At 41.2% G+C, this 25488-nt stretch overlaps 1 protein-coding gene across 8 annotated transcripts in view; it reads left to right on the forward strand.

Moving 5' to 3' along the window:
• Positions 1 to 25488, forward strand: part of ARHGAP24 (Rho GTPase activating protein 24) — a 336201-nt gene that overhangs the window by 225474 nt on the left and 85239 nt on the right. The window contains exon 1 of one of the 8 annotated variants that reach the window (XM_073340571.2): positions 16351 to 16368. The exons of the other annotated variants lie outside the window; for them this stretch is intronic. The gene's annotated coding sequence lies outside the window, so the exon portion shown is untranslated. Of the gene's footprint in view, positions 1 to 16350; positions 16369 to 25488 lie in introns of those variants that run through there. 8 annotated transcript variants of the gene reach the window in all.

A 25488-nucleotide genomic window follows, 5' to 3' on the forward strand; every position in this document is an offset into this window, starting at 1 on the left:
ATTATCTTGCCTGGGATCGATGTCAGGCTGACAGGCCTATAATTATCTGGGTCATTCCATTTACCCTTTTTAAAAATTGGCACAACATTAGCTTTCTTCTGGAACTTCTCCATGCTCCAAGCTTTATTGAAAATCAACATTAACAGTTCAGTGAGCTTCTCAGCCAGCTCCTTTAAAAAACTCTTGGACACCAGTTGATTTTCAAGTGTCTGACTTTAGTAGCTTCTGTTTTACATCCTCCAGAGACGCTAGTGGAATGGAAAGAGTGCTATCACCATATGATGAGACTATAATCATCTGTTTTTTCCCCCAAATACAGAACAGGAATATTGAACACTTTTCTGCATTATTATTAACTACCATTTTCATCTAGTAATGAACCAATACCATTTTGGGGTTCTTTTTGTTCCTAATGTATTTTAAAAACTCTTTCTTAATACCCTTAACTCTGCTGGTTGTAGATTTCTCCTGGTGCCCCTTTGTTTCCCGAATCAATTTTCTACAATTCATAACTTCTGATTCATATTGATCATTATCAATGTCCCCTTTCTTCTGTTAGTTTTATGATTGATTGATTTGTTATCACTGCCTTCATTTCCCCTCTAAAACAGCATGGTTTTTCAATCAGCACGGCCTTCTTCCTCAATTGTAGGATTGTGGGTTTGTGGGTGTTTAGTAAGATGTTCTTAAACGATTCCCAATTACCATTCACATTTTTCTGATGAAATTCTTCCTCCCAGATGATTTGGCTCATCTAGCTCTGCACCAGCACACACATACCGAGTAACAATGTGTAACAAAACTGAGTAACAAAATCTGCTGATATCATTGCAGCTTGCTTTGGCCCAGCTCCCACCTTCCCTTCCCCCCATTCTCTACATTTTGTTCATTTAACTTTCAGTTCGGAAGACTCCAGTAGGTAATTCCTGTGACACCAGAGCTTGGAAGACTTAACAGAAAGATACAATTTCCTTAATGGTTTTAGTGGTTAGGACCCACATCTGGGCAGGGGAAGGGGGCAGGGGCAGAGCTGGGTTCATGCATTCATAAATTTTAAAGCCAGAAGGGACCATTGTGATCATCTAGTTTGACTTCCTGCATAATATGGCATAGAACTTTACCCACTAATACTTGTATCAACACCAGTAACTTGTGATTGAATTAGAGCATATTTTTTGGCAGCTCAGCCACAGACTTCCTGTGTTACCTTAGCCAAGACACTTAATCCTGTGTTCCCTATTTGAAACATGAGGGTAGCCCTTCCTCACCTCACCGGGCTACTGTGAAAAAAAATACCTAGCAGCAATTGTTAGATGCTCTGGGGCCATATGAGTACCTACATAACTATATAGAGACACCAGCTCTCACTGGTATTTTCTGCTCCAGGGATTCAAACCTGGATCTCTCGTGACCCAAGTGAGTGTTCTAACCACTGTACTAACTGGGAAGGGGGACCACTGCTACCATTACTGCCTCCTCCATTTTGTGAATCTAGCCCTTCATTTTCTTTGCTTTTGTTAAAGATGCACAAAACAAAATTATTTGTTTGATGGTTTTACAACTTTTTTGATTGGCCAAAAACACCGAAAAATTTCCCTTTTGGTTTGGCCTGAACTGAACAATTTTTTCTGGAGCTGCCGGTGAACTGAAAAATCAGTTATTCACACAGCTCAGATATTAATGATCTTCAGTGTAAATGAAATCCAGTTGCATGTGGTCTGTAATTCAGTGATGGCCTATTCCATAAGAAAAGCCTTTCACTTAAGGTTAATGATAGTGTATTTTTGCTGCTGCTAGGACTACTCTATGCAAAAACTGTAAGTACTTCAAGATGGACTAGAATTTATTCCATACAGATGATATTACAAATGCTGGACATATTTTGAAAATGTAGTTTTCTTTTAGGAGGGGACAATACTGAACAATCATGAGCTACAAAGACAGTTGAATATAGCAAATGAACCTTGGCCCAATTCTCTATCTGTGTAAATCAGTACCATTTTCTTCACCAGATGTAGGATCAGGACACACATCAGCAAGTGCAGTCATGCAACAGTAAGGTTGAATGAAGTGGTTTAGATAAAATAAGAATCAGCCTGAACCTAGCCCCAAATTGAGACTTAATCTGGATTTTATTATATTTGATCTTTGAAGTTCGCCTACTTCCCAGAAAATGACTCTTCACCTTGAATGGTCCATTAAAATATGTGTTAGCTACTTATGCTAACCAATCTGTTCCACCTTGTATTTAGCTGTGACACCCTGAGTACGTTTCTCAGACCAGAAGAAGAGCTCTGTGTAAGCACGAAAGCTTCTCTCTCTCATCAACAGAAATTGGTCCAAAAAAATATATTACTTCACCCGTGTTTCAGAGTGGTAGCTGTGTTAGTCTGTATCAGCAAAAACAACAAGGAGTCCATGTGGCACCTTAGAGACTAACAAATTTATTTTCCAGTCCATGCATCTGATGAAGTGGATTTTAGCCCACGAAAGTTTATGCCCAAATACATTTGTTAGTCTCTAAGGTGCCACAAGGACTCCTCGTTGTTTTTGCCTCACCCATGTTGTCTCTCTTCCCCCTTGAAGTCAAAGGAAGACTTTGGCATAACATGTTTTTATCCCAATGTTACTAGGAGGACAGTGGATAGATTAAATCCAGGCTGGGATTATGATTCTGCTGGGAGAGTGTGCATCATCTCATCTGACAACAGAGTTTGAGCCTTAGTGTGCAGCTCATGTTTAAAACTTTTAACCAGAGCTACTAAACTCAATTGAATTTAGAGCTGTGTATTACCTTAATTTTTTTCCTCACTGAAGCAAACTAGGCTGGAGATAATTATAGCAGTGAATTACTGGAGCCTTTAACTCTGGCACAGCAGCATAACATTGAATTTTGAAGGGACAATACTCAGTTAAAAATCGTAAATTCCAGCTTTAGTGTGTTAATCAAGGAGTTGGATTGGATAGTAGGTAAGAGGTTTAACCCTCTCTATTGACTCGAATACAAATATGCATAAAGAGACTGATGACATGAGTTTGATCATTTTTCCTCAGGGACCTGGTGGATGTTTTTTCACATCACTATAATGCTGCCTATTATAGAACTCAGCAATCTCTGCTCTGACAGCACTCAGTGCTGCAATAATAAAGGTATATAGGTGATCGCTTGAGCTGTGTTTGTATAAATACTAATGAAATAAGAGATAACATTAGGGCTGTTGTTAAAGAGCAAACAAATAATTTTAGTAAAATGAGAAGAGACAGGCCCGCCATCTCTGGCAGCAATGTGACATTTGGTTTGATAAATGCTGAGAAATCAATTCATTTCTATAAAGATAAACCCAAGCTTTAAAAATATGGAAAATATGGAAAAAAATATGAGTATCTCCGTAGATATGACATGGCACTAGATATGTTGCAAGGCATGAGCAGTCAATATTTAAGGGATTAATTTTCAGTCTCCTACATTAAAGATATTGTTAACAAGGCATGTATTAACTAGGTAGTTGTTTGAATAGCAAATTGGAGACTTGGTTGTTAGCAATAGTTTTCCTGAAGTCCTATAATCATTGTTACTAAATGTGGAATGTAAGGGTGTCGTGGTTGACTGAATGCAATTTAAACTGGTATGCTTAAAATTGCTTTTTAGCTGTTGTACGCTGTGTGTGTGTGTGTGAGAGAGAGAGAGAGAGAGAATATTTTGATGTTTTGTAAATATAAAAATGCAATGATTCTAATATTTTAAAACCTGTTTCAGGGACTCATTGGTTCAGGGCCTCGATTATAGGACACTGTTATTCTCTTTCACCTCTGGGTTTGCACTTCAAATCCAGCCCAGGCCAGTAGTGACCCCATGTTGTTACCATCTGATGATTGATACAACTGGTGTTTCACTATTAATCCAGGATTTTGCCACACAGGTCCATATCACAAAGGGTATTAACCCTGATGGTGTCTCACTGGAGAGAGCAAGGAGTGAATGGGAATGGAGAAGACACTTTTAGGTCAAAGTTGGGACATGAGTGGAGTGGGAGGGGAACCTTTTGCTACTACTGCTGTACTGTACTTTCTTTGGACAAAGGGTATAAAGGATTTCAAAGCACCTTAAGAAACCCTTTACCTCTTCCTTTTTGTCACCATTGCATTGCTCAGGGGACTTCCCCATCTTCCTGATTGATGGATATCTTGCACAGTAGTATATTGCATCTTTATTGCTTTCAATAAAATAAAAAGACCACATCACACTCTGGCACTCCATCCAAGGCAGCAGCTTAATTATATGTTAAACTTACAAGGAGTAGCTTATTTCAGAGAGATGAATGTTTGCTGTTTTGAGCTAGGGAGTAGTTTTCTCCTAAATACCAACAATTGTGTAGGTCCCAGGAAGCTTGAAGAAATGACCTAACTACTGATATGTGGATCTGGCAAGATTGATTGGTGGCAGAGCCTTCCTGTCTCTATATAGGGTTCTTAATAACTCTTGTTTTTTGTTGGTTTTCATTTCACATTTGTTATCGATCTGCACTGTGGCAGACTGACCCCATCATTACTTCTCATCTCTGCACCTTACGATGAACTTGTATAAGTTCAGTCTTCAGAAGGAGAGAAAACATTGGAATGACAGAATGGAGCTGGCTTTTCTCAAATCACACATCCAGAGTTCAGATTAGGATGGTTTTCTTATAAAGAAGCCTCTAGGTAGGAGAGAGAGAGAGAGAGAGAGAGGTTTAATCTCCTCACTAGTTTTAATCTGTTTCATACAACTGAAATCACTTAGCAACGACAATCAAGATCAAGGGGATGTTTCAGGCAAGATACAATATAAAATGTTCCCGATTAGTTGATATATCTGGAGAATGGGACACTGAGGTGTGACTCTTGAAAAGTTTCTACTGTACTCTGCTGGTTTTTATTCTTTGAAGAGAAGACAATTTACCAGAATTTCAAGGTGTGCATGCACATCCACAGAACAGATACTTTAAGAAAAAAATCTAAGTGCTTTATTATAGAAAGCTAATTTGTAAGGCAAAAGCACGTTTTCTGTTAGGTACGTACTTACTGTGCAGTATTTAATGTGCTGAAAGAGTAAATCATTATTTTTTCTTCAATGGCCCAAGCATCACAAAACCTGAAGACAGGCAAGTTTCCCCTGTGACATTCAGTACCAGCCTAGCTTGTCATTCAAACAATTCTTGTAGGTTGAAGGCAGTCTTCAGATACTATTAGCCCTTCTCATCCCTGCTGTTCTAGTGGAGTTCTGTTGGTTTCTTTCTTGGGCTTGTCTTCAGGGCCGGCTCTAGGATTTTTGCCACCCCAAGCAAAAAAATTTTTGGCCGCCTCCGCTTTTCTTTGTGCCCCCTCTGCCCCCAGCTCCGCCCCTTCCCAACCCCTTACCCAAATCCCCGGCCCCACCTCCTCCCCCAGGGGTGCCACATTCCCCCCACCCCCGCAGCCCGCGCCCTAGCTCACCTGCGTTCTGCCTGCTCCCCTGAACACACCACCGCTCCGCTTCTCCCCCCTCCCTCTCAGGCGAGGGAAAGGCAGCATATTCAGGGGAGCAGGCAGAGTGGAGATGAGCGATGGTGGGGGGGGAAGCACAGGAAGTAACGGGGGGGGTAGAGGAACCGCTCTCTGCCCCAACTCACCTCCACTCCACCACCACCACTGCCACCTCCGAGCATGCCGCCGCTCTGCTTCTCCTCCCTGTTTCGCGCGCAGCAAGCCTGGGAGGGAGGGGGGAGAAGCGGAGCAGCGGCGACGCGCTCAGGGGAGCAGGCGGAAGTGAAGCAGAAGCAAGTTGGGGTGGCGGGGGCACATTTCTAGGGGCGGCATGGCTGGGGCCGAAATGCCATCCCTAGAAATAGGCCGCCCCAAGCACCTGCTTGTTTTGCTGGTGCCTAGAGCCGGCCCTGCTTGTCTTGCAGCAGGAGGCTTCTGGGTACATGTCTGGCTTGGTTTGGTTAAATGGCTCTCAGCACCCACACTGTACAAATTGTTCCAATATCCCTTTTAGAAGATATTTAACTGAGAGCCATAAGTTGTCCCATATGAAAATGCCACCCTCATGTGGTGCAGTTTAGTTCTCTTATGTTAGCAGTTATAGCTCCAGCAAGTACATTTAAGTATTATAATAATAATTAATTAATTTTCGCTTCGGTGCAAGGTGGTACATAGAAATCTATTTTGACTGAGCCTGCACATAATGATGTGAAGGTTCCAAAGTGTTTCAATGCATTGGCTTGAGCTAAGTGCAGTTCTAGTTGTAGTGAACTTAAATGTGGAACCTGGGGGAAATTATTTCACTATCAGAGAGTTTCATTGTACCTCCAGTATGAAAAGGGATGTAAATATTTCACTGTGTACCATGAATAATTGTGCTGACACCTCTGCTGGAAGGTAGCCCTGAATTCCAGGGTTCACAAAGCTTAGGTTAGTTCAGACCCAAACAAACCAACCACCCTTTTGCTGCCAGTGCTTGGCTGGAGTTCTTTCAGCCAAACAATCTTGTTTGTGGGTGTCGTAGGTCAACAGCACTATGGTTCCCACCCCTCCACAAAAAACAATTAAGAGACTAAAGAAGTCCTCCGTTTGGAACTAGTACAGAGTTTGATGGTTTATTTTTCATTTGTCTGATTTACCTGAGAGTTTTTGACCATTCCATATTAGAAGGCTTTTTTGTTTGTTTGTTTCTTAAGGCCCTATCCCGAACTCTTACTGTATCCATAGGCAGTAGCATCAGAATTGTAACAGAAATGGGTTAAATTTGTGTTAGAACTGTGTTACATTTTAACAGCCATTACAAATCAGTGGATAGAATTACAGTATTTATGATAAGCATTCAATTGATAGCATCATTGGCTTAACTATCATACTTCTTTCCAACGTCACTTTGGCGACAATATACAATATAAATGAACAAATAAGGGTTTTTTTTTGTCTTGTCATCTGTCACACAAGCAAATGATTGAAAGCATTAATATGTGCCAAAAATGTGTGTTACTGCTTTCTCCATTGCTGGCTATCTATTTTCCCTGCACCAGTCAATAGCTTTATGCTCCCACTGTTTTGTTTTAAATTACAACAAAAATTTGGTTATTGTTGGTGATATAGAATTGCTTATTAGACCCTAGAGACCGGAGAAACCTAGCAAGTCAGTTAGATCAGTGCCAGATTGTTCCTTTCAGTATATTCATTAGGGCTTTGCTCAGTCCAGTTTATGTTTGGTAGATGATTATAAGGCATTTAACTGGCAGGAAGAGAACTTGGTTCTATTTCTTGCTCTGGCATTTACTCACCGTATTGTGTTGAGTAAATCACATAACCTTTCTGCAGCAAAGTTTCCCATCTCTGAAAGTGGGCACAATGGCGTTTACCCACAATTGTAAAGTCCTTGAGAGATAAATGCTAATATTATTATTTGGTTTTACAGTGCTGGTGAGGCAGAACACAGAGGAATTATGCCATACCCACCCAAAGTGGGGGAGGAAAAAGGTTATTTGAAGAAATGATAGAATAGTCCTCTTTATTATTCAGAATGTTTAAAATAATTGATACAGAAAACTAACTGGAGAGAAAACAGCTTTCCTTTGAAGAAGTTTTATTAGTTTGAGATTTGTTACTGTGGGTCTGATCTTGCTCCAGCTGAATCAGCAGAGATGAATGGGCAGATGGGCTGCCATTAATTTCCAATGGCACAGCATCAAGTGGCACAGAGATATTGTGATGTTTTTCAGAAGACCTGTTAGCAACATTCTTAGAATCAGTATTCAAATTTAAAAATTCCTCCAAAGAGCAAGAAATTTGTCAGGACAAAAATCAAGCTTTTTCTTGAGGAGAGCCTCCAAAAAAAGGCTTTAATTTTAAATGCTAGTGCCAGAGATGAGATACACATGGATGAAAAATTGCAAAACTCCCTAGCTGTGTGTCAAATACATCATAAAAACTGGGTGAGCGGGGGGGGGGCGTTAAAGATGAGTTTGCTGTGAAAGGTATTTTAGTGCAGGAGAAACAGAGCAGGGATGTTCAGGTTTAAAAAGAGGAGCTGCGGTAGATGAATTAGAGGACAAGGTGCTATTTATGAGAAATATATAGTGGGGAAAATGACTTACTGAAATATGGTGGTACTTGAGGGCATTCTGAAATATAGCTTGGAGACAAAAGCTAGTGATATAATGCAAGAAAAGAGCTGGGATTCACAGTGATGGTCTCTCAGAAGACGAGTTATGAAATACTGGAAGTTTTATTTGTGACACCTCATTGTCACAGTTCTATATTTCAGTTGTCAACCTTTCTATCCAAGGAGAAAAATTCAACAGCTTTCTCTTTGGGTCATTGTGGGAAGATCACTAGATAATCGCCTGAAAGGAATGGTTGCACTTATATCCTCTACACACAGTGGTGGTGCTCAAAGCTGGACACATGATTGCTTCACCTTGTAGGAAGCATCAATTGAAAAAGCAAAGTTGAAGATAAAAGTAATCAGAGTTCCTGGGGCTAGGTTGTGACAATAAATTGCAAGTGACTGATGATTAGCAGAGATTTTAGTGTTTTTACCTTGTAGGAATTGTGACAGGGTCAGACCAGATGGCTATAGGAGAGTAATAGAAGGCAGATATATTAGCCCCAGGCTAAGTAGGTCCCTTTTCCCTGGGTAAGGTAATGGGGAAGGTTCCAAAACAGTCAGGAACCTTCTGGAGACAATTAAGACAGGCTGATTAGAACACCTGCAGCCAATCAAGAAGCTGCTAGAATCAATTAAGGCAGGCTAATCAGGGCACCTGGGTTTTAAAAAGGAGCTCACTTCAGTTTGTGGGGTGCGTGTGAGGAGCTGGGAGCAAGAGGCACTAGGAACTGAGAGTGAGAACGCGGACTGTTGGAGGACTGAGGTGTACAAGCATTATCAGACACCAGGAGGGAGGTCCTATGGTGAGGATAAAGAAGGTGTTGGGAGGAGGCCATGGGGAAGTAGCCCAGGGAGTCCTAGCTGTTGCACAGCTGTTCCAGGAGGCACTCTAGACAGCTGCATTCCACAGGGCCCTGGGCTGGAACCCGGAGTAGAGGGCGGGCCCGGGTTACCCCCAAATCCTCCCAACTCCTGGTCAGACACAGGAGGAGTTGACCTGGACTGTGGGTTCAGAAAAAACGGCCAAGCTGAGGGCTGCCGTGAAGCTCCAAGGCGAGCAAATCCGCCAATAAGCGTAAGACCCACCAAGGTAGAGCAGGAACTTTGTCACAGAATCCAATATAGAATGTGCCCTGGGTAGCTGCTTGGTAGCAAGTGGCTTAGCTGCCTCCCACTTCGCACAAAAACTGGGGACACACTAAACCATTTGGCAAGGAAGCTTTAGCAACTGACACCTGCCTGCCTTCCCTTCAGCATTGTCATTATCTCTGGGTTACATCTGCACTGCATGTCAACCCCATGCTTTTCCATCAAACCATGTAGGATCATCTCTGTGTCAGTAGCAGAGCAGTTTTTGAATTAATAGTGCCAGACTACTCTGTCCTTCGAGATATCCAGATCAGGGGCTTCAATCTAAACTAATCTCTTTGAAAGGTATCATCCTGGACACATGCTATCTTGTATGCTCACAGGGTCGAATTCAGCTAGATACATTTCTTGATGTCAGGGCTGGTCTCAACTTCATGCTTAAAATCACCTTCATTTTTGCATAATATTTTGTAAAGTGATTGTCCTTTTCTGCTTGCTGGTTTTGCTAGCACTGAGGTTTTTTTTTTCACAATTCCAACCTTAGCTAACGGAATGGTTCAAAAATACCTTATTAACGGCTCTGAGACTGAGCATATGGCAGTGAACCCACCACTGCTACTCCTGAATTAGTATAACACCAGTCTCAAACTGTGTTTTCCCCCTTCATCTAACCAGAGCACCCTACCTATATTGCATAAAGCATGTGTTCACAACTTACTTTTCTTAATGGCTAGTTGGAAGTGAAGACATTGCCAAAAAAAATGTTTGTTCTGTAACATGGAATCACAATATGGAAACATTTAAGAACTTCTTGTATAAAGGTAGATGGTCTTTTACTGGGTTTTCTCTAACATCAAGGTCTTTTATTCCACTCCCCTGGATTCTGAAGGGAGGATCTCACACACTAGTTGTTGTTCATTTGGGTTTTCCAGCAGAAATGCTAACCTGATGGACAACCTGATCACCTTTCCACACTTAGCTATAAAAGCTCTGAATTGTATGCTGCAACATGTACCAGAGCTTGATGTCTGCCTCCCCTGAACACTTAAGGGATTAACCTTTTGCAAAAGTAAATTCCACAAAGTGAAATCTACTAACCAGTGAAAACTTTCCATTACTACTTCCCTGTCAATTAGGAGATGGTTGTGTATGTGTTTGCCCCAGGGCTGCATCTCTGCTTGTTTTTGTGCAAATAAAAATGGCTGGTTTTTTAAAAATAGGAATTACATTTAAATAAGGTTCTTTGAGACCTTCTCCACTTTTCACTTGACTTTCTAAATTTTCCCAAGGCAAGGGGTTATTTTTGGAAACCTGGAGTAACAAAATGAACTCTTTGTTTTAAAGGATCTGAGAGCAGTCTGGTGGTCATGATAGTATTTCTGAGTGTTTAATTAATATTGACTGACATTGCTTAATGTGCCCAAAGTGGGATAAGTGTATTATGTGGTCTGACTTTATGTTGAAATAAAGACAGGAATTATCAGATACAATTCTGACTAGACTGTTGTTACTGTTCACCCTCTCAATAATTTTAAAATCCCTTCTTTTTTTTCCTTCGAGAGAGGTTTATGAAAAAGTCTCATATTGTGAAACTCTGTTTTAAGGGGGTAAAACTTAGCTCCTCTATGAAGAACTTTGGAGAAATATTTTAAGGTGAAAGAATGGAATATGAGAAAGTGTAAAATGGAAAAATGTTGTACAACTATGCTATGCTTAAAACTCTACAGCAGCACATCTGCGCCGCTGTACAACTTCAGTATAAACACTACCTACTCAGATGGGACGGATTCTCCCACTGGGACAGGTAACCCACCTCTTTGAGAGATGGTAGGCAAGTCAAAGGAAGAATTCTTCTGTAGACCTAGTGCTGTCTACATTGGAACTTATGTCAGTTTAACTATGCCACTCAGGGGTGTGATTTTTCACATCCCTGACTGATGTAGTTCAACAGACCTAATATTCTAGTGTAGACTAGGCCTAAAACTGAATTTTGTAAGATTACAGTCTTAAATATTGTAAAAGAGAAAGGTGGAATATAATGTTGCTAAAAATGCTGCCATAATCTATGGTGGATTGTTGTGACTGCTGGTACTGTATACAGTGTTTTAAATGGTTGCATCAGCATGTTTCCCAGGGCTAGGAATTAGATGAAATTAGATATTTTTAAATCAAAGCAAGAAGAGACATTGTTCGATGTATGCCAGATGGTAAGTGAATGAAGATCAAATTCTTTTCTGATATGTGTCCAATGCACATCCAAGGGGAAGAATTTTGCACTATTCTAGATACTTTAGTTGAGGTGGGTGAGAATGACAGGTTTATCTTTAATGTAAATTTCATGTTTTAGTTAGTTTGAAGCAAACCTTTAGCAGTATTGAAATTCATAAGTCATAAAGTAGATTGTTCCTAGAGCTGTTGAATCTAACAGCTGTTCATGTTCCTGTCTATAAAATCATTTCATCCATTCCTACCTCACTTTGCCGGCTATGTAGTTGTGTGTGTGACAGAGAGAGACGTAGATACTGGTAGACAGGAGTATGCGTACTTTCAAATCCATTCCCGTGATAGAGTTTTTGTAGGCAGTGTGTGGCAGTTTTTGTAGGCAGAGATCTTTGTGGTACGCAGTATTTTTCTTTCCACCTTTTTCTTTCAGCCTAATGTCATGAGTCTGTTACTTTTTTGCTGGCTGGCTGATACTGGAGTTTGAGAAAGCACAAGCATAGTAGTCTTCTGCCTTATGAGTAATTTCCTTCCTCACAAAACCCAGGATGACAGGTTGACATTTAGAAAAGCTATTTAGAAAAGCTGGAAGTGCACAAGTCCATGGGGCCGGACGAGTTGCATCCAAGAGTGCTGAAGGAATTGGCGGCTGTGATTGCAGAGCCATTGACCATTATCTTTGAAAACTCGTGGCGAACCGGGGAAGTCCCGGATGACTGGAAAAAGGCTAATGTAGTGCCAATCTTTAAAAAAGGGAAGAAGGAGGATCCTGGGAACTACAGGCCAGTCAGCCTCACTTCAGTCCCTGGAAAAATCATGGAGCAGGTCCTCAAAGAATCAATCCTGAAGCACTTGCATGAGAGGAAAGTGATCAGGAACAGCCAGCATGGATTCACCAAGGGAAGGTCATGCCTGACTAATCTAATCGCCTTTTATGATGAGATTACTGGTTCTGTGGATGAAGGGAAAGCAGTGGATGTATTGTTTCTTGACTTTAGCAAAGCTTTTGACACGGTCTCCCACAGTATTCTTGTCAGCAAGTTAAGGAAGTATGGGCTGGATGAATGCACTACAAGGTGGGTAGAAAGCTGGCTAGATTGTCGGGCTCAACGGGTAGTGATCAATGGCTCCATATCTAGTTGGCAGCCGGTATCAAGTGGAGTGCCCCAAGGGTCGGTCCTGGGACCGGTTTTGTTCAATATCTTCATAAATGATCTGGAGGATGGTGTGGATTGCACTCTCAGCAAATTCGCGGATGATACTAAACTAGGAGGAGTGGTAGATATGCTGGAGGGGAGGGATAGGACACAGAAGGACCTAGACAAATTGGAGGATTGGGCCAAAAGAAATCTGATGAGGTTCAATAAGGATAAGTGCAGGGTCCTGCACTTAGGACGAAAGAACCCAATGCACAGCTACAGACTAGGGACCGAATGGCTAGGCAGCAGTTCTGCGGAAAAGGACCTAGGGGTGACAGTGGACGAGAAGCTGGATATGAGTCAGCAGTGTGCCCTTGTTGCCAAGAAGGCCAATGGCATTTTGGGATGTATAAGTAGGGGCATAGCGAGCAGATCGAGGGACGTGATCGTTCCCCTCTATTCGACATTGGTGAGGCCTCATCTGGAGTACTGTGTCCAGTTTTGGGCCCCACACTTCAAGAAGGATGTGGATAAATTGGAGAGAGTCCAGCGAAGGGCAACAAAAATGATTAGGGGACTGGAACACATGAGTTATGAGGAGAGGCTGAGGGAGCTGGGATTGTTTAGCCTGCAGAAGAGAAGAATGAGGGGGGATTTGATAGCTGCTTTCAACTACCTGAAAGGGGGTTCCAAAGAGGATGGCTCTAGACTGTTCTCAATTGTAGCAGATGACAGAACGAGGAGTAATGGTCTCAAGTTGCAGTGGGGGAGGTTTAGATTGGATATTAGGAAAAACTTTTTCACTAAGAGGGTGGTGAAACACTGGAATGCGTTACCTAGGGAGGTGGTAGAATCTCCTTCCTTAGAGGTTTTTAAGGTCAGGCTTGACAAAGCCCTGGCTGGGATGATTTAACTGGGAATTGGTCCTGCTTTGAGCAGGGGGTTGGACTAGATGACCTTCTGGGGTCCCTTCCAACCCTGATATTCTATGATTCTATGATTCTATGACACCAGGCTGGAGAAAAAAAATAAGTGTGCACTTTGCTAAATGTAATCACTGTCCTGCTTTGGGGGGTTGTTTCTTGAATCTGTTTGTGTCAGAATGAAGCAACAGGTAATATGCTTTGATGAAAATCAAGGTGATTTTCAAGAACAACAGGGCATTGTTGTTGTTATTTTAGATGTTTACTGTTATGCAAAAGATTAACAGTGAAATATTGGGCCAAATTCTCAGGTGTATTGAGGCCACAGAGTTGGTGTAGCCAGCTATGAGCAGATCATAAATATAAGTGCCCATACTGGGTCAGACCAGTGGTCCATCTCGCCCACTATCCTGTGTTCCTACAGTATCACCCTAGTGCAAGAGGGCTGGGGTTTTTCGGTGATGCAGAAATGGTATAGTTGTTTCTGTGTCTCCCCCATCTGCTGCTAGTATAGGGTGTATGACTGGAGGAAAGGTGGGGCAGCTAGAATGATACATCATGCTGATCCTTTTTTCTGGTTTTGTCTGGAGCCATTAGCAACTGGCAAGAGTGAGAGACCCTACCTTTTCATAACGTGTTTATCATCCTTCTACAGTTATATTGGTCTCCTGTGAAAGGGAGCCCAACACATGGCTTTTGTAAAAGCCGGCTTGTGAGCCAAGCTTATTGAGAGTTGTTGTTACCCTGAGAGTTAAAAGCTAAAATGTAACTGACACATAGAAGATGAGATTGTTATAACTCAAAGTATTATGCATATGGAGGTTAATAAATACCGTATTGGCTCAAACAGCAAAATACTGATTCAGATCCAAATCCTACTGAATTTCCGGAAAGGGGGGTAGTGGGAGGTCAGATACAGGGTTTTGGTTCAGGGCCATCTCTAATGAAAAAGCTCCACTTGGATGGTTACCATGTTTCTGGCTTTGTGATTTCATCTCACTTGATGCTTTGTGGTCCAAGTTGCTGCAGATGTGCCAGCGTGGTACCGTGCTGCCTTTGTCTGAGTCACCCTCTCCCCAACAGCAAGAACAAAAAAATGAATAGAAGAGGCTGCTTTCCAGTCTGTTATTAAAATGTGTTGGTGATGGTCAGCAATTTGAATAGACAGTATTTCCCAAGGGAGTTGTCTCTGAATTAGATAATGGTCCAGCACTTCTGCATGCCTCACGTCCATAAGAATAACGATGATGGTGGTACATATTAATGCCCCTTGGTGAATGCTAAGAATGGGTTTCTCCTCTTGTCATCCCAGTGTTAGACAACCTTGAATGTTTAACCCATTTCTGTGGTCATTACTTGGAAGGGATATTGCTCAGGAAAATCCAGCATGTTTCTGACTCCACAGACAGCACTCTACTTTCTCTGCTGTTTGTGATCCAGTATCATTCCTACAGTGTTAGAAAGCACTGTAACATTAGAAGTGCTGTCTTTGTGGAGAGATGAAAAAGTAAGGGTGCTAACACTGGCTTTCTGGCCAAATCCCACTTTTGGTAGCTACATTGAGCCTATCTAAATTGCCTTTCTAGCTTCAAGGAGACATGATACTGTTCTTAACCTAAATTGCTTTGTGGTGTAGCTGCACACTGTCACTTAGCAACTGCATTTCACTCCAGACATTGGTCGCACTTCGGTGTTATGGAAATTATTCTTATTTATTGGTCTAATCATATTCCAGCGTTTGAAAAAGAATGTTGATGTCTTTCATGGTGAAACATGGTATATATTTAAGTGTAAGAGCTTTATCTTCCTTCCCAAAGTACTTCCATTTCATGGGACTCAACTAAACTTGTAAACCTTTTGAGGTTCACCCCTCACAAGTGCCTGTGCCTCTTAAGTGTACAGTATAAAGTTCTTGGCCGTATTATTTCATTAGGAAGACAGACATGTTGAGCATTTTGGTGAGATGGTATTAAATTGTGCTGTATATAAAAGTGTGTTTCTCTAGCAGTAATATGTATATGTAGTTGCTTATTTAATTTCTGTGGAACTTATTGCCATGGCAGCTCTGTGCTTTAATAACCAATTCAGACAAGAATTAGATATTAATTCACACAAAGCTAAGAACATTTTAAAAAAATCAGAACAAGTGGTCTCCATACACTGCACAATTAGGGTAGCTAGAATTGGGGGTTTTTGGGGTTTCCAAAGGCCAACAACTTTCAGCCAAGGATCTCAAAGCTGATTGCAAACATGAATAACTATCTGTTTAAAAATCAAGCCTGTCTGTAAACAAGCCTGTCTATCTGTGTTACAAATAACACTATAGATTATTAAGATTGCAGACTTGGAGAGCTTTTTAGTAAGTGTAGGTATTTTATATGTATATACATTTTAACCATAGCTCCTTGGAATTACTTTGAAAAGTTTCAACAGTGCAACTAGGTCATTGTAAGAGACAGAAGTGGCCTGAAAAGCTATGGGAAAAAAGGTGTTGTCTGCTCTGGCCTTTAAACACACAATGACAGTGAAATATAGGAAAGCACTTCAAAGTCTGCCTTTAAAGCATTTTAGTCTCCTCATTGTTGAGCCTTTTGTTATTAGGGGACTAGTGGGTGTGATTTTTATCCTGCAATCAGTTTCTGTCAAGTCTAGCCATGCAAACATTGCTAAGGGGGAGTTTAGGAGCTATTATGTACGGTCACTGGTCTCTCTTCTTACACTGACAAAACCAGAGTTGATCTTGAAGGAAGCCAGTAGAGAGGTCTGTGGCGCATTTTCTCTGCATCCCTATGAAAACACGCACACAAACCATGAGAATTTTATCTGGAAATGTCAAGCTGTGAAAAGTTTAAGTTCCTGCTAGAGAATACTGAAGGTAAAATTGTCATTGACTTTGCCATGTTAACATGGAAGATGCTAAACCATTATTTGCTTGAATAATTATTTTAACTTCTCTTTTCTTATGACTACTCAAAGCTAAAGTTCTGTAAATTGAAGCAGGCTAATTTTAACATACACCCTGAGTGTATTTGCAATGGGAAGTTTAAATGATTAAAGGAGAGGGATAGCAAAGGAGTTTTTCAAATGCTTATAACTCTTCTCTCTGCTCAAAAAATATATTTTCATCTTAGCCAGTATGGTTGTATTTTTGCTTGTTGGTTTGTTTCAGGTGTTCGATAGATTTGAATAGAATCCATAAAAGAGATGAAAATAATCTGTAACTAACATTGTTAAGACTCAAAGATTTCTAACTTCTGTATCTTTTGTTTGTGACCCTCAATGCTGGACAGCGTGAATAGCCACCAGAAAGCCAACAGCTCAGCTGGAGGGTCGGAAGGATAGATAATCTCCCAGCTCTATGGTGACAGTTTAACCAATAAGAAAATGAGTTTGAATTTTACTTGGAAGGAGTCTTGCACAATAATTTTTTCCAAAAAAAAAAAAAAAAGTACACACAATACAAAGTGTACAGTGCTCACTTTATATTTATTTTTGATTACAACTATTTGCACTGTAAAAAAGGAAGAAAGAAATTGTATTTTTTCAGTTCACCTAATACAAGTAGTGTAGTGCAATCTCTTTATCTTGAAAGTTGAATTTACAAATGTAGAATTATGTAAAAGAAAAACTGCATTCAAAAATAAAACAATGTAAAATTTTAGATCCTGCAAGTCCACTCAGTCCAACTTCTTATTCAGCCAAACAAGTTTGTTTACATTTGAAGGAGATAATGCTGCCCGCTTCCGGTTTACACTGTCACCTGAAAGTGAGAATGGGCATTCTCATGGCACTGTTGTAGCCGGCGTCACAAGATATTCACGTGCCAGATGTGCTAAAGATTCATATGTCCCTTCATGCTTCAACCACCATTCCAGGGGACATGTGTCCATGCTAATGACGGGTTCTGCTCGATAACAATCCAAAGCAGTGCAGACTGACACATGGTCATTTTCATTATCTGAGTCAGATGCCACCAGCAGAAGGTTGATTTTCTTTTTTGGTGGTTTGGGTTCTGTAGTTTCCGAATTGGAGTGTTGCTCTTTTAAGACTTCTGAAAAGCATGCTCCACACCTCGTCCCTCTCAGATTTTGGGAGGCACTTCAGATTCTTAAACCTTGAGTCAAGTCCTATAGCTGTCTTTAGAAATCTCACGTTGGTACCTTCTTTGCATTTTGTCAAATCTGCAGTGAAACTATTCTTAAAATGAACAACATGTGCTGGGTCATCATCTGAGACTGCTATGACATGAAATATATGGCAGAATGCGGGTAAAATAGAGCAGAGGACATACAGTTCTCCCACGAAGAGTTCAGTCACAAATTTAATTAACGCATACTATTTTTTAATGATCGTCATCAGCATGGAAGCATGTACTCTGGAATGGTGGCCAAAGCATGAAGGGGCATACGAATGTTTAGCACATCTGATACATAAATACCTACAAAAGTGCTATGCAAATACCTGTTTTCACTTTCTGGTGACATTGTAAATAAGAAGAAGGCAGCATTATCTCCTATAAATGTAAACAAACTTGTTTGTCTTAGCGATTGGCTGAACAAAAAGTAGGACTGAGTGGACTTATGTGCTCTAAAGTTTTACATTGTTTTCTTTTTGAGTGCAGTTATGTAACAAAAAATAATCTATATTTGTAAATTGCACTTTGACGACAAATAGATGGCACTACAGTACTTATGAGGTGAACTGAAAAATATTATTTCTTTTGTTTATCATTTTTACAATGCAAGTATTTATAATAAAAATAATATACACTTTGGTTTCAATTACAACACAAAATATACATGAAAATGTAGGAAAACATCCAAAATATTTAATAAATTTCAATTGGTATTCTGTTGTTTAACAGTGCAATGAAAACTGCAATGAATCGTGATTAATTTGTTTAATCGCAATTAATTTTTTGAGTTAATTGCGTGACTTAACTGCGATTAATCAACAGCCGTAAAAATAACCCCAACCACTTTCCTTTTTAATTTTTAGAATGTATTTGGGTTTTTTTCCTGGCTTGTGTTGTAAGGTTAGATTTGTTTGGAGTACTACAGTTTAATGTCTGGGGCCCTGTTGTGGCTTTTAGATCCAGAGCACGACTGCTGGAAGAGGTGTGGGAGCAGAGGTGCAGCAAGACACCCGTGGCAGTTGCTGGGGGTATTCAGATGGTATAGTTCTGTGGCAGGCAGAATGCTTCAGAGGTATATCTACACTGCATAAAAAGCCTATGGCAGGCCCATATCAGCTGACTTGGGCTAATGGGGGTCGGGCTGCGGGGCTGTACATCTGCAGTGTAGACATTCGGGTTTGGGGGCTCAGGCTGGAGCCCAGGATCTGGGGCCCTCCTTTCTCAAGGAGCTCCCAGAGCCTGTGCTCCAGACAAAGCCTGAATGTCTACACTCAATTTTATAGTTCCGCAGCCCGAGCCCCAAAAGTCCAAGTCAGCTGACACAGTCCAGACGAAGGTCTTCTTTATTGCCGTGTAGACTTACCCAGAATGGGCTGGGGAGAGCGCACTAAGGAGAGACTCTGTCTCTATTTTAGATGTCAATAATGTACTCTCCCTGGAAACAGGCCTCTAATCATAGCCTCACTGGTTGAGGATCACTTCTGGCTGCACACTCGAATTTAATTCCTCCCGTTTGTGCTATGGAGTACAAGCACAGCATCTTGGATGCCCTTGTCTCTCCCTATAACATATATGCGTTATAAGTTAAGTGGCCGATAGAGACTGCAAATGCCAAAACTGGATGGTTGAAGATGATTTCTGTTCAAGAATATAAAAGAAAGCCAGAGGAAATGCTATGCTCTTTTCCTTTCCTCCATGACTTTTGCTTCAGTAGACTGAAATATGTCATGTACTGAGGCCACACGCAGAGCCATATTACAGCCATGGGGGCAAATCCTGCTCAACTTATGCCTGCAGCAGAATTAATATGGTTAGGACAGTTCCCCTGTACATAGTGGGAATAGGGTGTGAGGAGCCTAGGGAGGGGTCCACAACTCCCTCATGCAATGGAGCACCTCCACCAGGCTGCTGAGGGAGTGGTGGAGGGATAGGGCCTGTAGATCTGCCAGTCATTCCTGCTAAGAGAATGCAACCAGAGCCACACCATGGCACATGGTGACCTGGAGGGGAAGGGAAGACAACTAGTTCCCCCAGATCCCAGTGGATTTATGTCCACAGTTCATTGTGGCTGAGCGCACGCAAGAGACAATTTGCTCCATAGCTGGTTCTGATCTACATCCTGGACTATGTCACAGGCATGAATCTGTTTGGATTTTTTTTATTAACAGAGTTTAATCCTGGTGAAAGATGCTAAAGCAAGAGCATGGGAAACTTGACCTCACTTGTTTAATTATACAAAGGGTGTGGAACAAGTAGTAGTAGTTGAAGCTTCTGCAGGCTGCCCTGCCCATGCCTAAATGCTAATTTGGCCTGGCCCCTTTAGCGGTGAGTAAATAGTTTGGCACACGGGGCACTGAACAGCCATCTGATGGTAACACTTTTCATTCCTGCCCAGCGAGGCCTGGATACAGACCCGGTGACTCGGAGGAGGAAGGTTGTACGTATCATAACCATTCCCCCCACATTTCAACAACTCCATCTCATTGTTTATTGAACATATTGATATATTTGGTTTTTAACATTTCAGAGTAAATTAAGTGTGTAATTCCATTTTGCCTGTCTTCATTAACAGTACCACTGCATGCTCATGTTTATTATGGCCTTATAAGAGCTGTAATCACTGTGCAGAGATTATATACTTGGCCCATTAATATGTAGGGAAGCAGGGAGCATTTTGCAAATGTGACAGAATAATTTAGAGTCTTAAACTGTATCCTATATAGCCGAATTTAATATGGTGATTACATTAATTAGCACCAAAGGTATCTTAATTAATTTAAAACCTGAAAGACAATTGTGCCCCCACCCCCAAACTTTTAAGTGCCTGTGCAGTATATTTCACATGTGCTTTATATGGACTGATGCACTGGAACTGCATCTAAACCAATGAGTACTGAATTAATCGAAGACGCACATCCTCTTTAACACATATGTACAAGTATTGACATGCAGATCTGAGGCTAGTAGTGCTGTTCTTATAATTGGTCCCACAGGTCTCTTGAAATTTTTATAATGAAAAATTGCCCGATCCACTGTCATGCCTTTATCACAGCTCCAGGTTATTTTATTAGTGTGCAGCCATAGCATGACTGAGAATACTTTACGGAATACAGACTTATCATATCCTATTTTTATGACCTCTTTAGGAGTTCCGTGAAGCATCTCTGCTGTCAATGAGTTCTTTCTTTATTGGCAGGGAAAGCTGCAAGTTGCTTGTGATTTTAATAAATTAAGACCTAACTCTACTTCCTCTTTTGGGCACACACTGATTGTTAGCAGAATAGAGGGTTCAGAATTTGGGAACACTCAGTTCCAAATTTCCAGGGAGAGAGATTATATAGTGAGCTTTTTTGATGGGAAAGTCATTGGTGTAATCAAAGGAAGTTTAAATGCTTTGCTGCTGTAAATAGACACAAACCCTCAATACTCAAATAAATTGGTTAGTCTCTAAGGTGCCACAAGTACTCCTTTTCTTTTTGCGAATACAGACTAACACGGCTGTTACTCTGAAACCTCAATACTCAGTGATGGATGTCTACTTTTTTTTGTTTGTTTGTTTTATTTTTTTTATGATCTACTAAAAGGTGGATACACAGCAAACCCCCACACCTCAGGGAAATTTGGATCCAGATCTGATCTAATTCTGGTAATATAAACATCACTTTATACAGGGGTTAATTTTAATAGCTCACCTTTGTAAATCGGGAGTAACTCCACATGGTGTTGGGTCAGAATCTGGCCCCCTCATATGAAAATCTTAATTTAGTGAATAATAGTTTGTCGCCAGGGAAAATTCAATTTATTAGAATCAGGTAGGAGACGAGAGGGAAATAAATTTTTAACTCTGAACCATGGAACATTCTGAAAGCTTTTTTTTTTAACCCAGAAAATACAAAAGCCTGAGATTTCTGTTGAATTTCATAAATGGTTTTATTTGTACAGTAGTTGAAATAAACAAACCCCATTGTTTTTGAGTCCAAACAAAAGATCCCAAAACTCACATCTAAGCTGAAAACTCAGAAAACATCATAGGGAGCTCTACAAGTGAGGAACTTGGTAATAGTAGGTTTTGTGCATGCTACTGTAGCTTATTTGCAAGAGCCATAGTAAGTCACAACTGATTACTGTGGTTTCCTGTCGTCTTCCACCTGGTTTAATCTTTTCACCATAGACCATCCCACTGGGTTCCACTGTCTTTGGGTTCACACAGCTATATAGCTTTGACAGGTTTCAGAGTAGCAGCCGTGTTAGTCTGTATCCGCAAAAAGAAAAGGAGGACTTGTGGCACCTTAGAGACTAACCAATTTATTTGAGCATGAGCTTTCGTGAGCTGCAGCTCACTTCATCGGATGCATTCAGTGGAAAATACAGTGGGGAGATTTATATGCACACAGAACATGAAAAAATGGGTGTTATCATACACACTGTAAGGAGAGTGATCACTTAAGATGAGCTATTACCAGCAGAAGAGCGGGGTCGGGGGGGGGACCTTTTATAGTGATAATCAAGGTGGGCCATTTCCAGCAGCTGACAAGAACGTCTGAGGAACAGTGTGGGGGGAATAAACATGGGGAAATAGTTTTACTTTGTGTAATGACCCATCCACTCCCAGTCTCTATTCAAGCCTAAGTTAATTGTATCCAGTTTGCAAATTAATTCCAATTCAGCAGTCTCTCGTTGGAGTCTGTTTTTGAAGTTTTTTTTGTTGAAGAATTGCCACTTTTAGGTCTGTAATCGAGTGACCAGAGAGATGGAAGTGTTCTCCGACTGGTTTTTGAATGTTATAATTCTTGAAGTCTGATTTGTGTCCATTTATTCTTTTACATAGAGACTGTCCAGTGTGACCAATGTACATGACAGAGGGGCATTGCCGGCACATGATGGCATATATCACATTGGTTGATGTGCAGGTGAACAAGCCTCTGATAGTGTGGCTGATGTGATTAGGCCCTATGATGGTGTCCCCTGAATAGATATGTGGACACAGTTGGCAACGGGCTTTGCTGCAAGGATAGGTTCCTGGGTTAGTGGTTCTGTTGTGTGGTGTGTGGTTGCTGGTGAGTATTTGCTTCAGGTTGGGGGGCTGTCTGTAAGCAAGGACTGGCCTGTCTCCCAAGATCCGTGAGAGTGTTGGGTCGTCCTTCAAGATAGGTTGTAGATGTAGAAGCCCTCTATGCCAACATTCCACACAAAGATGGACTACAAGCCATCAGGAACAGTATCCCCGCTAATGTCACGGCAAACCTGGTGGCAAAATATTTTGTTTAAGAAAAAAAAGCCACCAGAAGTGATGGCAACATGTTGACATGTAGCATTTAAAATAAATAAATACACTAACTACATACACTGCACTGAAAACAAGAATACTTAAAATGCATCTTACAAAATTCATCCATCACTGCTTCTTTTTAAATATTTTTAGTCTGGAAGTTGTAAATGGAGACCAATTCAGTACAGTAAGTTAATATTGCAGTAATAGAAAAACTGCAATTTATTTTGCTGAAAAATGACTTGCATAGTCCCTTTCATCCAGAAAGATCCCAAAACACTTTGCTTCACCTATCACTGCCATGCAACCACTTTGTATAACAACACTATGCAGCAACACAAGGTAATGAAGGAGATAATTATTTCCAATTGGCACTGGAGAGGCAAAGTGGCCTGCTAGAAAGGACACTGAACTGAGATTCAGGAAACCTAAAAACTATTCCCAGATCTGTCGCTGCCCTGTTGTATGACCTTGGGCACGTCACGTCCCTTACCTGTGCCTTTGTTTCCCATCCTGCCGTTTGTCGGTGTTGTCTACTCAGATTGTGAACTCTTTGAGGCATGGATTATCTCTCGCTATCATACACATTAGATTAGAGCAGCAATCACATGTACAATTGCAGTGTAGACCTACTGATACAAGAGTATCATTGCAGTGTAGACCTACTGATACAAGACCATTGTGCAAGTCCACTGACTTCATGGGAATTACTTCTGGGTTACTTTAGAATTAGGCCCTGGTTTTCTATGCAGTTTCATGCAGTGTACACCATGGGATATGCTAAAGAGGAAGGATTGTTCTGGAAGCATGTACTGCTCTTTGTTCACGGTAATCAGTAAAACACCGATGTCCTAGATGAGATATTGAGCTAAAATTCACGTTTTCAGTGGAAGCCTGTTGAAATCAGTGGAGTTAAATCTGGGATGAATTTGGTCCAAGTTGCTTTAAATTACAGAGGGAAAAAATTCCTCCTACCAAGACTCGGAGCCATACAGCGCATGATAATAAAGTTGTACCTCTTACAGTTGATGGATATTCATGTAAGTTGATAACCTTACATCTATTATCAACTAATGTATTTTAGAAGCTAGATGGAATGCTGAATGATGGCAAAGAAACAGGGCATTCACTTGCTGAGGGGGCAAAATCTAACCCAGCACCCATCCTGAGCAGCTGCACAGGGCAGGAGGTAGGTTGGAGGTTGAAGTAGTCAGTTTAGCCTCCCTAGGAGGAGGTGGGGAAAGGGAGAGAGGCTGGAGGTTTTGTGCAACAGCTAACCATCCTACTACTCCCCAACCTGGCATGCAGTTGCTGCACAGTGGGCCCCACAGAGCGGAGCTCCGTGCTGCACAGGTTCTGTGCATCCCCTGTGTTGTCCCTTGGGTTTCTGCTTCCTCGCCTAGTGCAATGGAACATCACCATTTTTCTATGGTCTTCTGGGGAGCTTCCACTCTCAATGAGGAAGTAACTGGGTTTGGATCCAAGAACCTTGTATGTACTAAATAAAGCTGCAGCACCCATTGGAAAAAAAAATCCTTTCCCCTCATTTCCCCCTACTTTCCTCTTACTCACAACTACCTCAGTGCAGGGTCTTTCAGAGCTATCAGTGATAGTCTCCAGCCAGTCCTTAAGTTCCATGAAACCCCCACCAGCCCCGCTGTATTATTAGCTAAATACATGTCTTCCTGGACCTGTTGGTCCAGGTCTTGAGGTTGCTGCTGTAACATTTCACTTGTGAGCATTGGGACATAACAGTGTTTGTGGTTGCTTCCTCTTCTCACCTCTAACTCTCCTGTTTTTTCTATTGCAGTCCTATAGCAATTCCTGTAGCACTCAGTCCTATAGCAATTCAGATCTGTTTGTTCTTTTCAGGGAGTAAAGATCATAATCCGTTTGGCTAAGAGTAAAGAGATGCCTACGAAGCCACTGTACTGAGGCTGCAGTCAGACAGTCCTCAGGTGTGTCCTTCAGTGAACAATAGCATCTAATCCCTACCATTTATTCGTAATGCTGAAAAAGTGAGATGCTTATCTCTGTGCCGCTGATACTTGAGGCTTTGTTCCTTTTTTATGAAGTTATGAAGGCTCCTGATAACGGGCATTTCACTTCTGTTCTTTGTGTGCGTGATTGGCTGCTCATCCTGATTCGGGGGGGAGACAGTGGGTGTAAAACCAGTGGCCAGCTGGATTGCTGTTTCAATAGCTTCAGCCTTCCTGTTGAAGCTAGATCCTGAGGCTTTAACGAAGTTCCCAGCAGATGACAAAGCTGAAAAACTTCAAGCTTCACTTCTAAAAATAGCAAATATTTAGCAGGCCGGGGGCAAAATACAGAGCCTCTGAACCTGATTCTCTTGTCAGTTGTGCATCTTTCTAATTCATTAATTTGAGTGGAATTACACTAGTGTAAGTGTGAGGAGAATATAAGCCTTTGGATTTCAGTCTGTTTTTTAACCAGAGGCAGATTTTATTTTTTTGTTTAACTCCAAACAAAAGAGATTCTGCTGTTGGAAAATTTTCCTCTGGGTAAGGAATGTGCTTTTAAAATACTTTATATTTAAGGATTTAGAACAGTTCCTTTACTGAATACTGATA

The sequence above is a fragment of the Lepidochelys kempii genome, chromosome 4 (genome assembly GCF_965140285.1).
Source record: "Lepidochelys kempii isolate rLepKem1 chromosome 4, rLepKem1.hap1, whole genome shotgun sequence".
Lineage (NCBI taxonomy): Eukaryota > Metazoa > Chordata > Testudines > Cheloniidae > Lepidochelys > Lepidochelys kempii.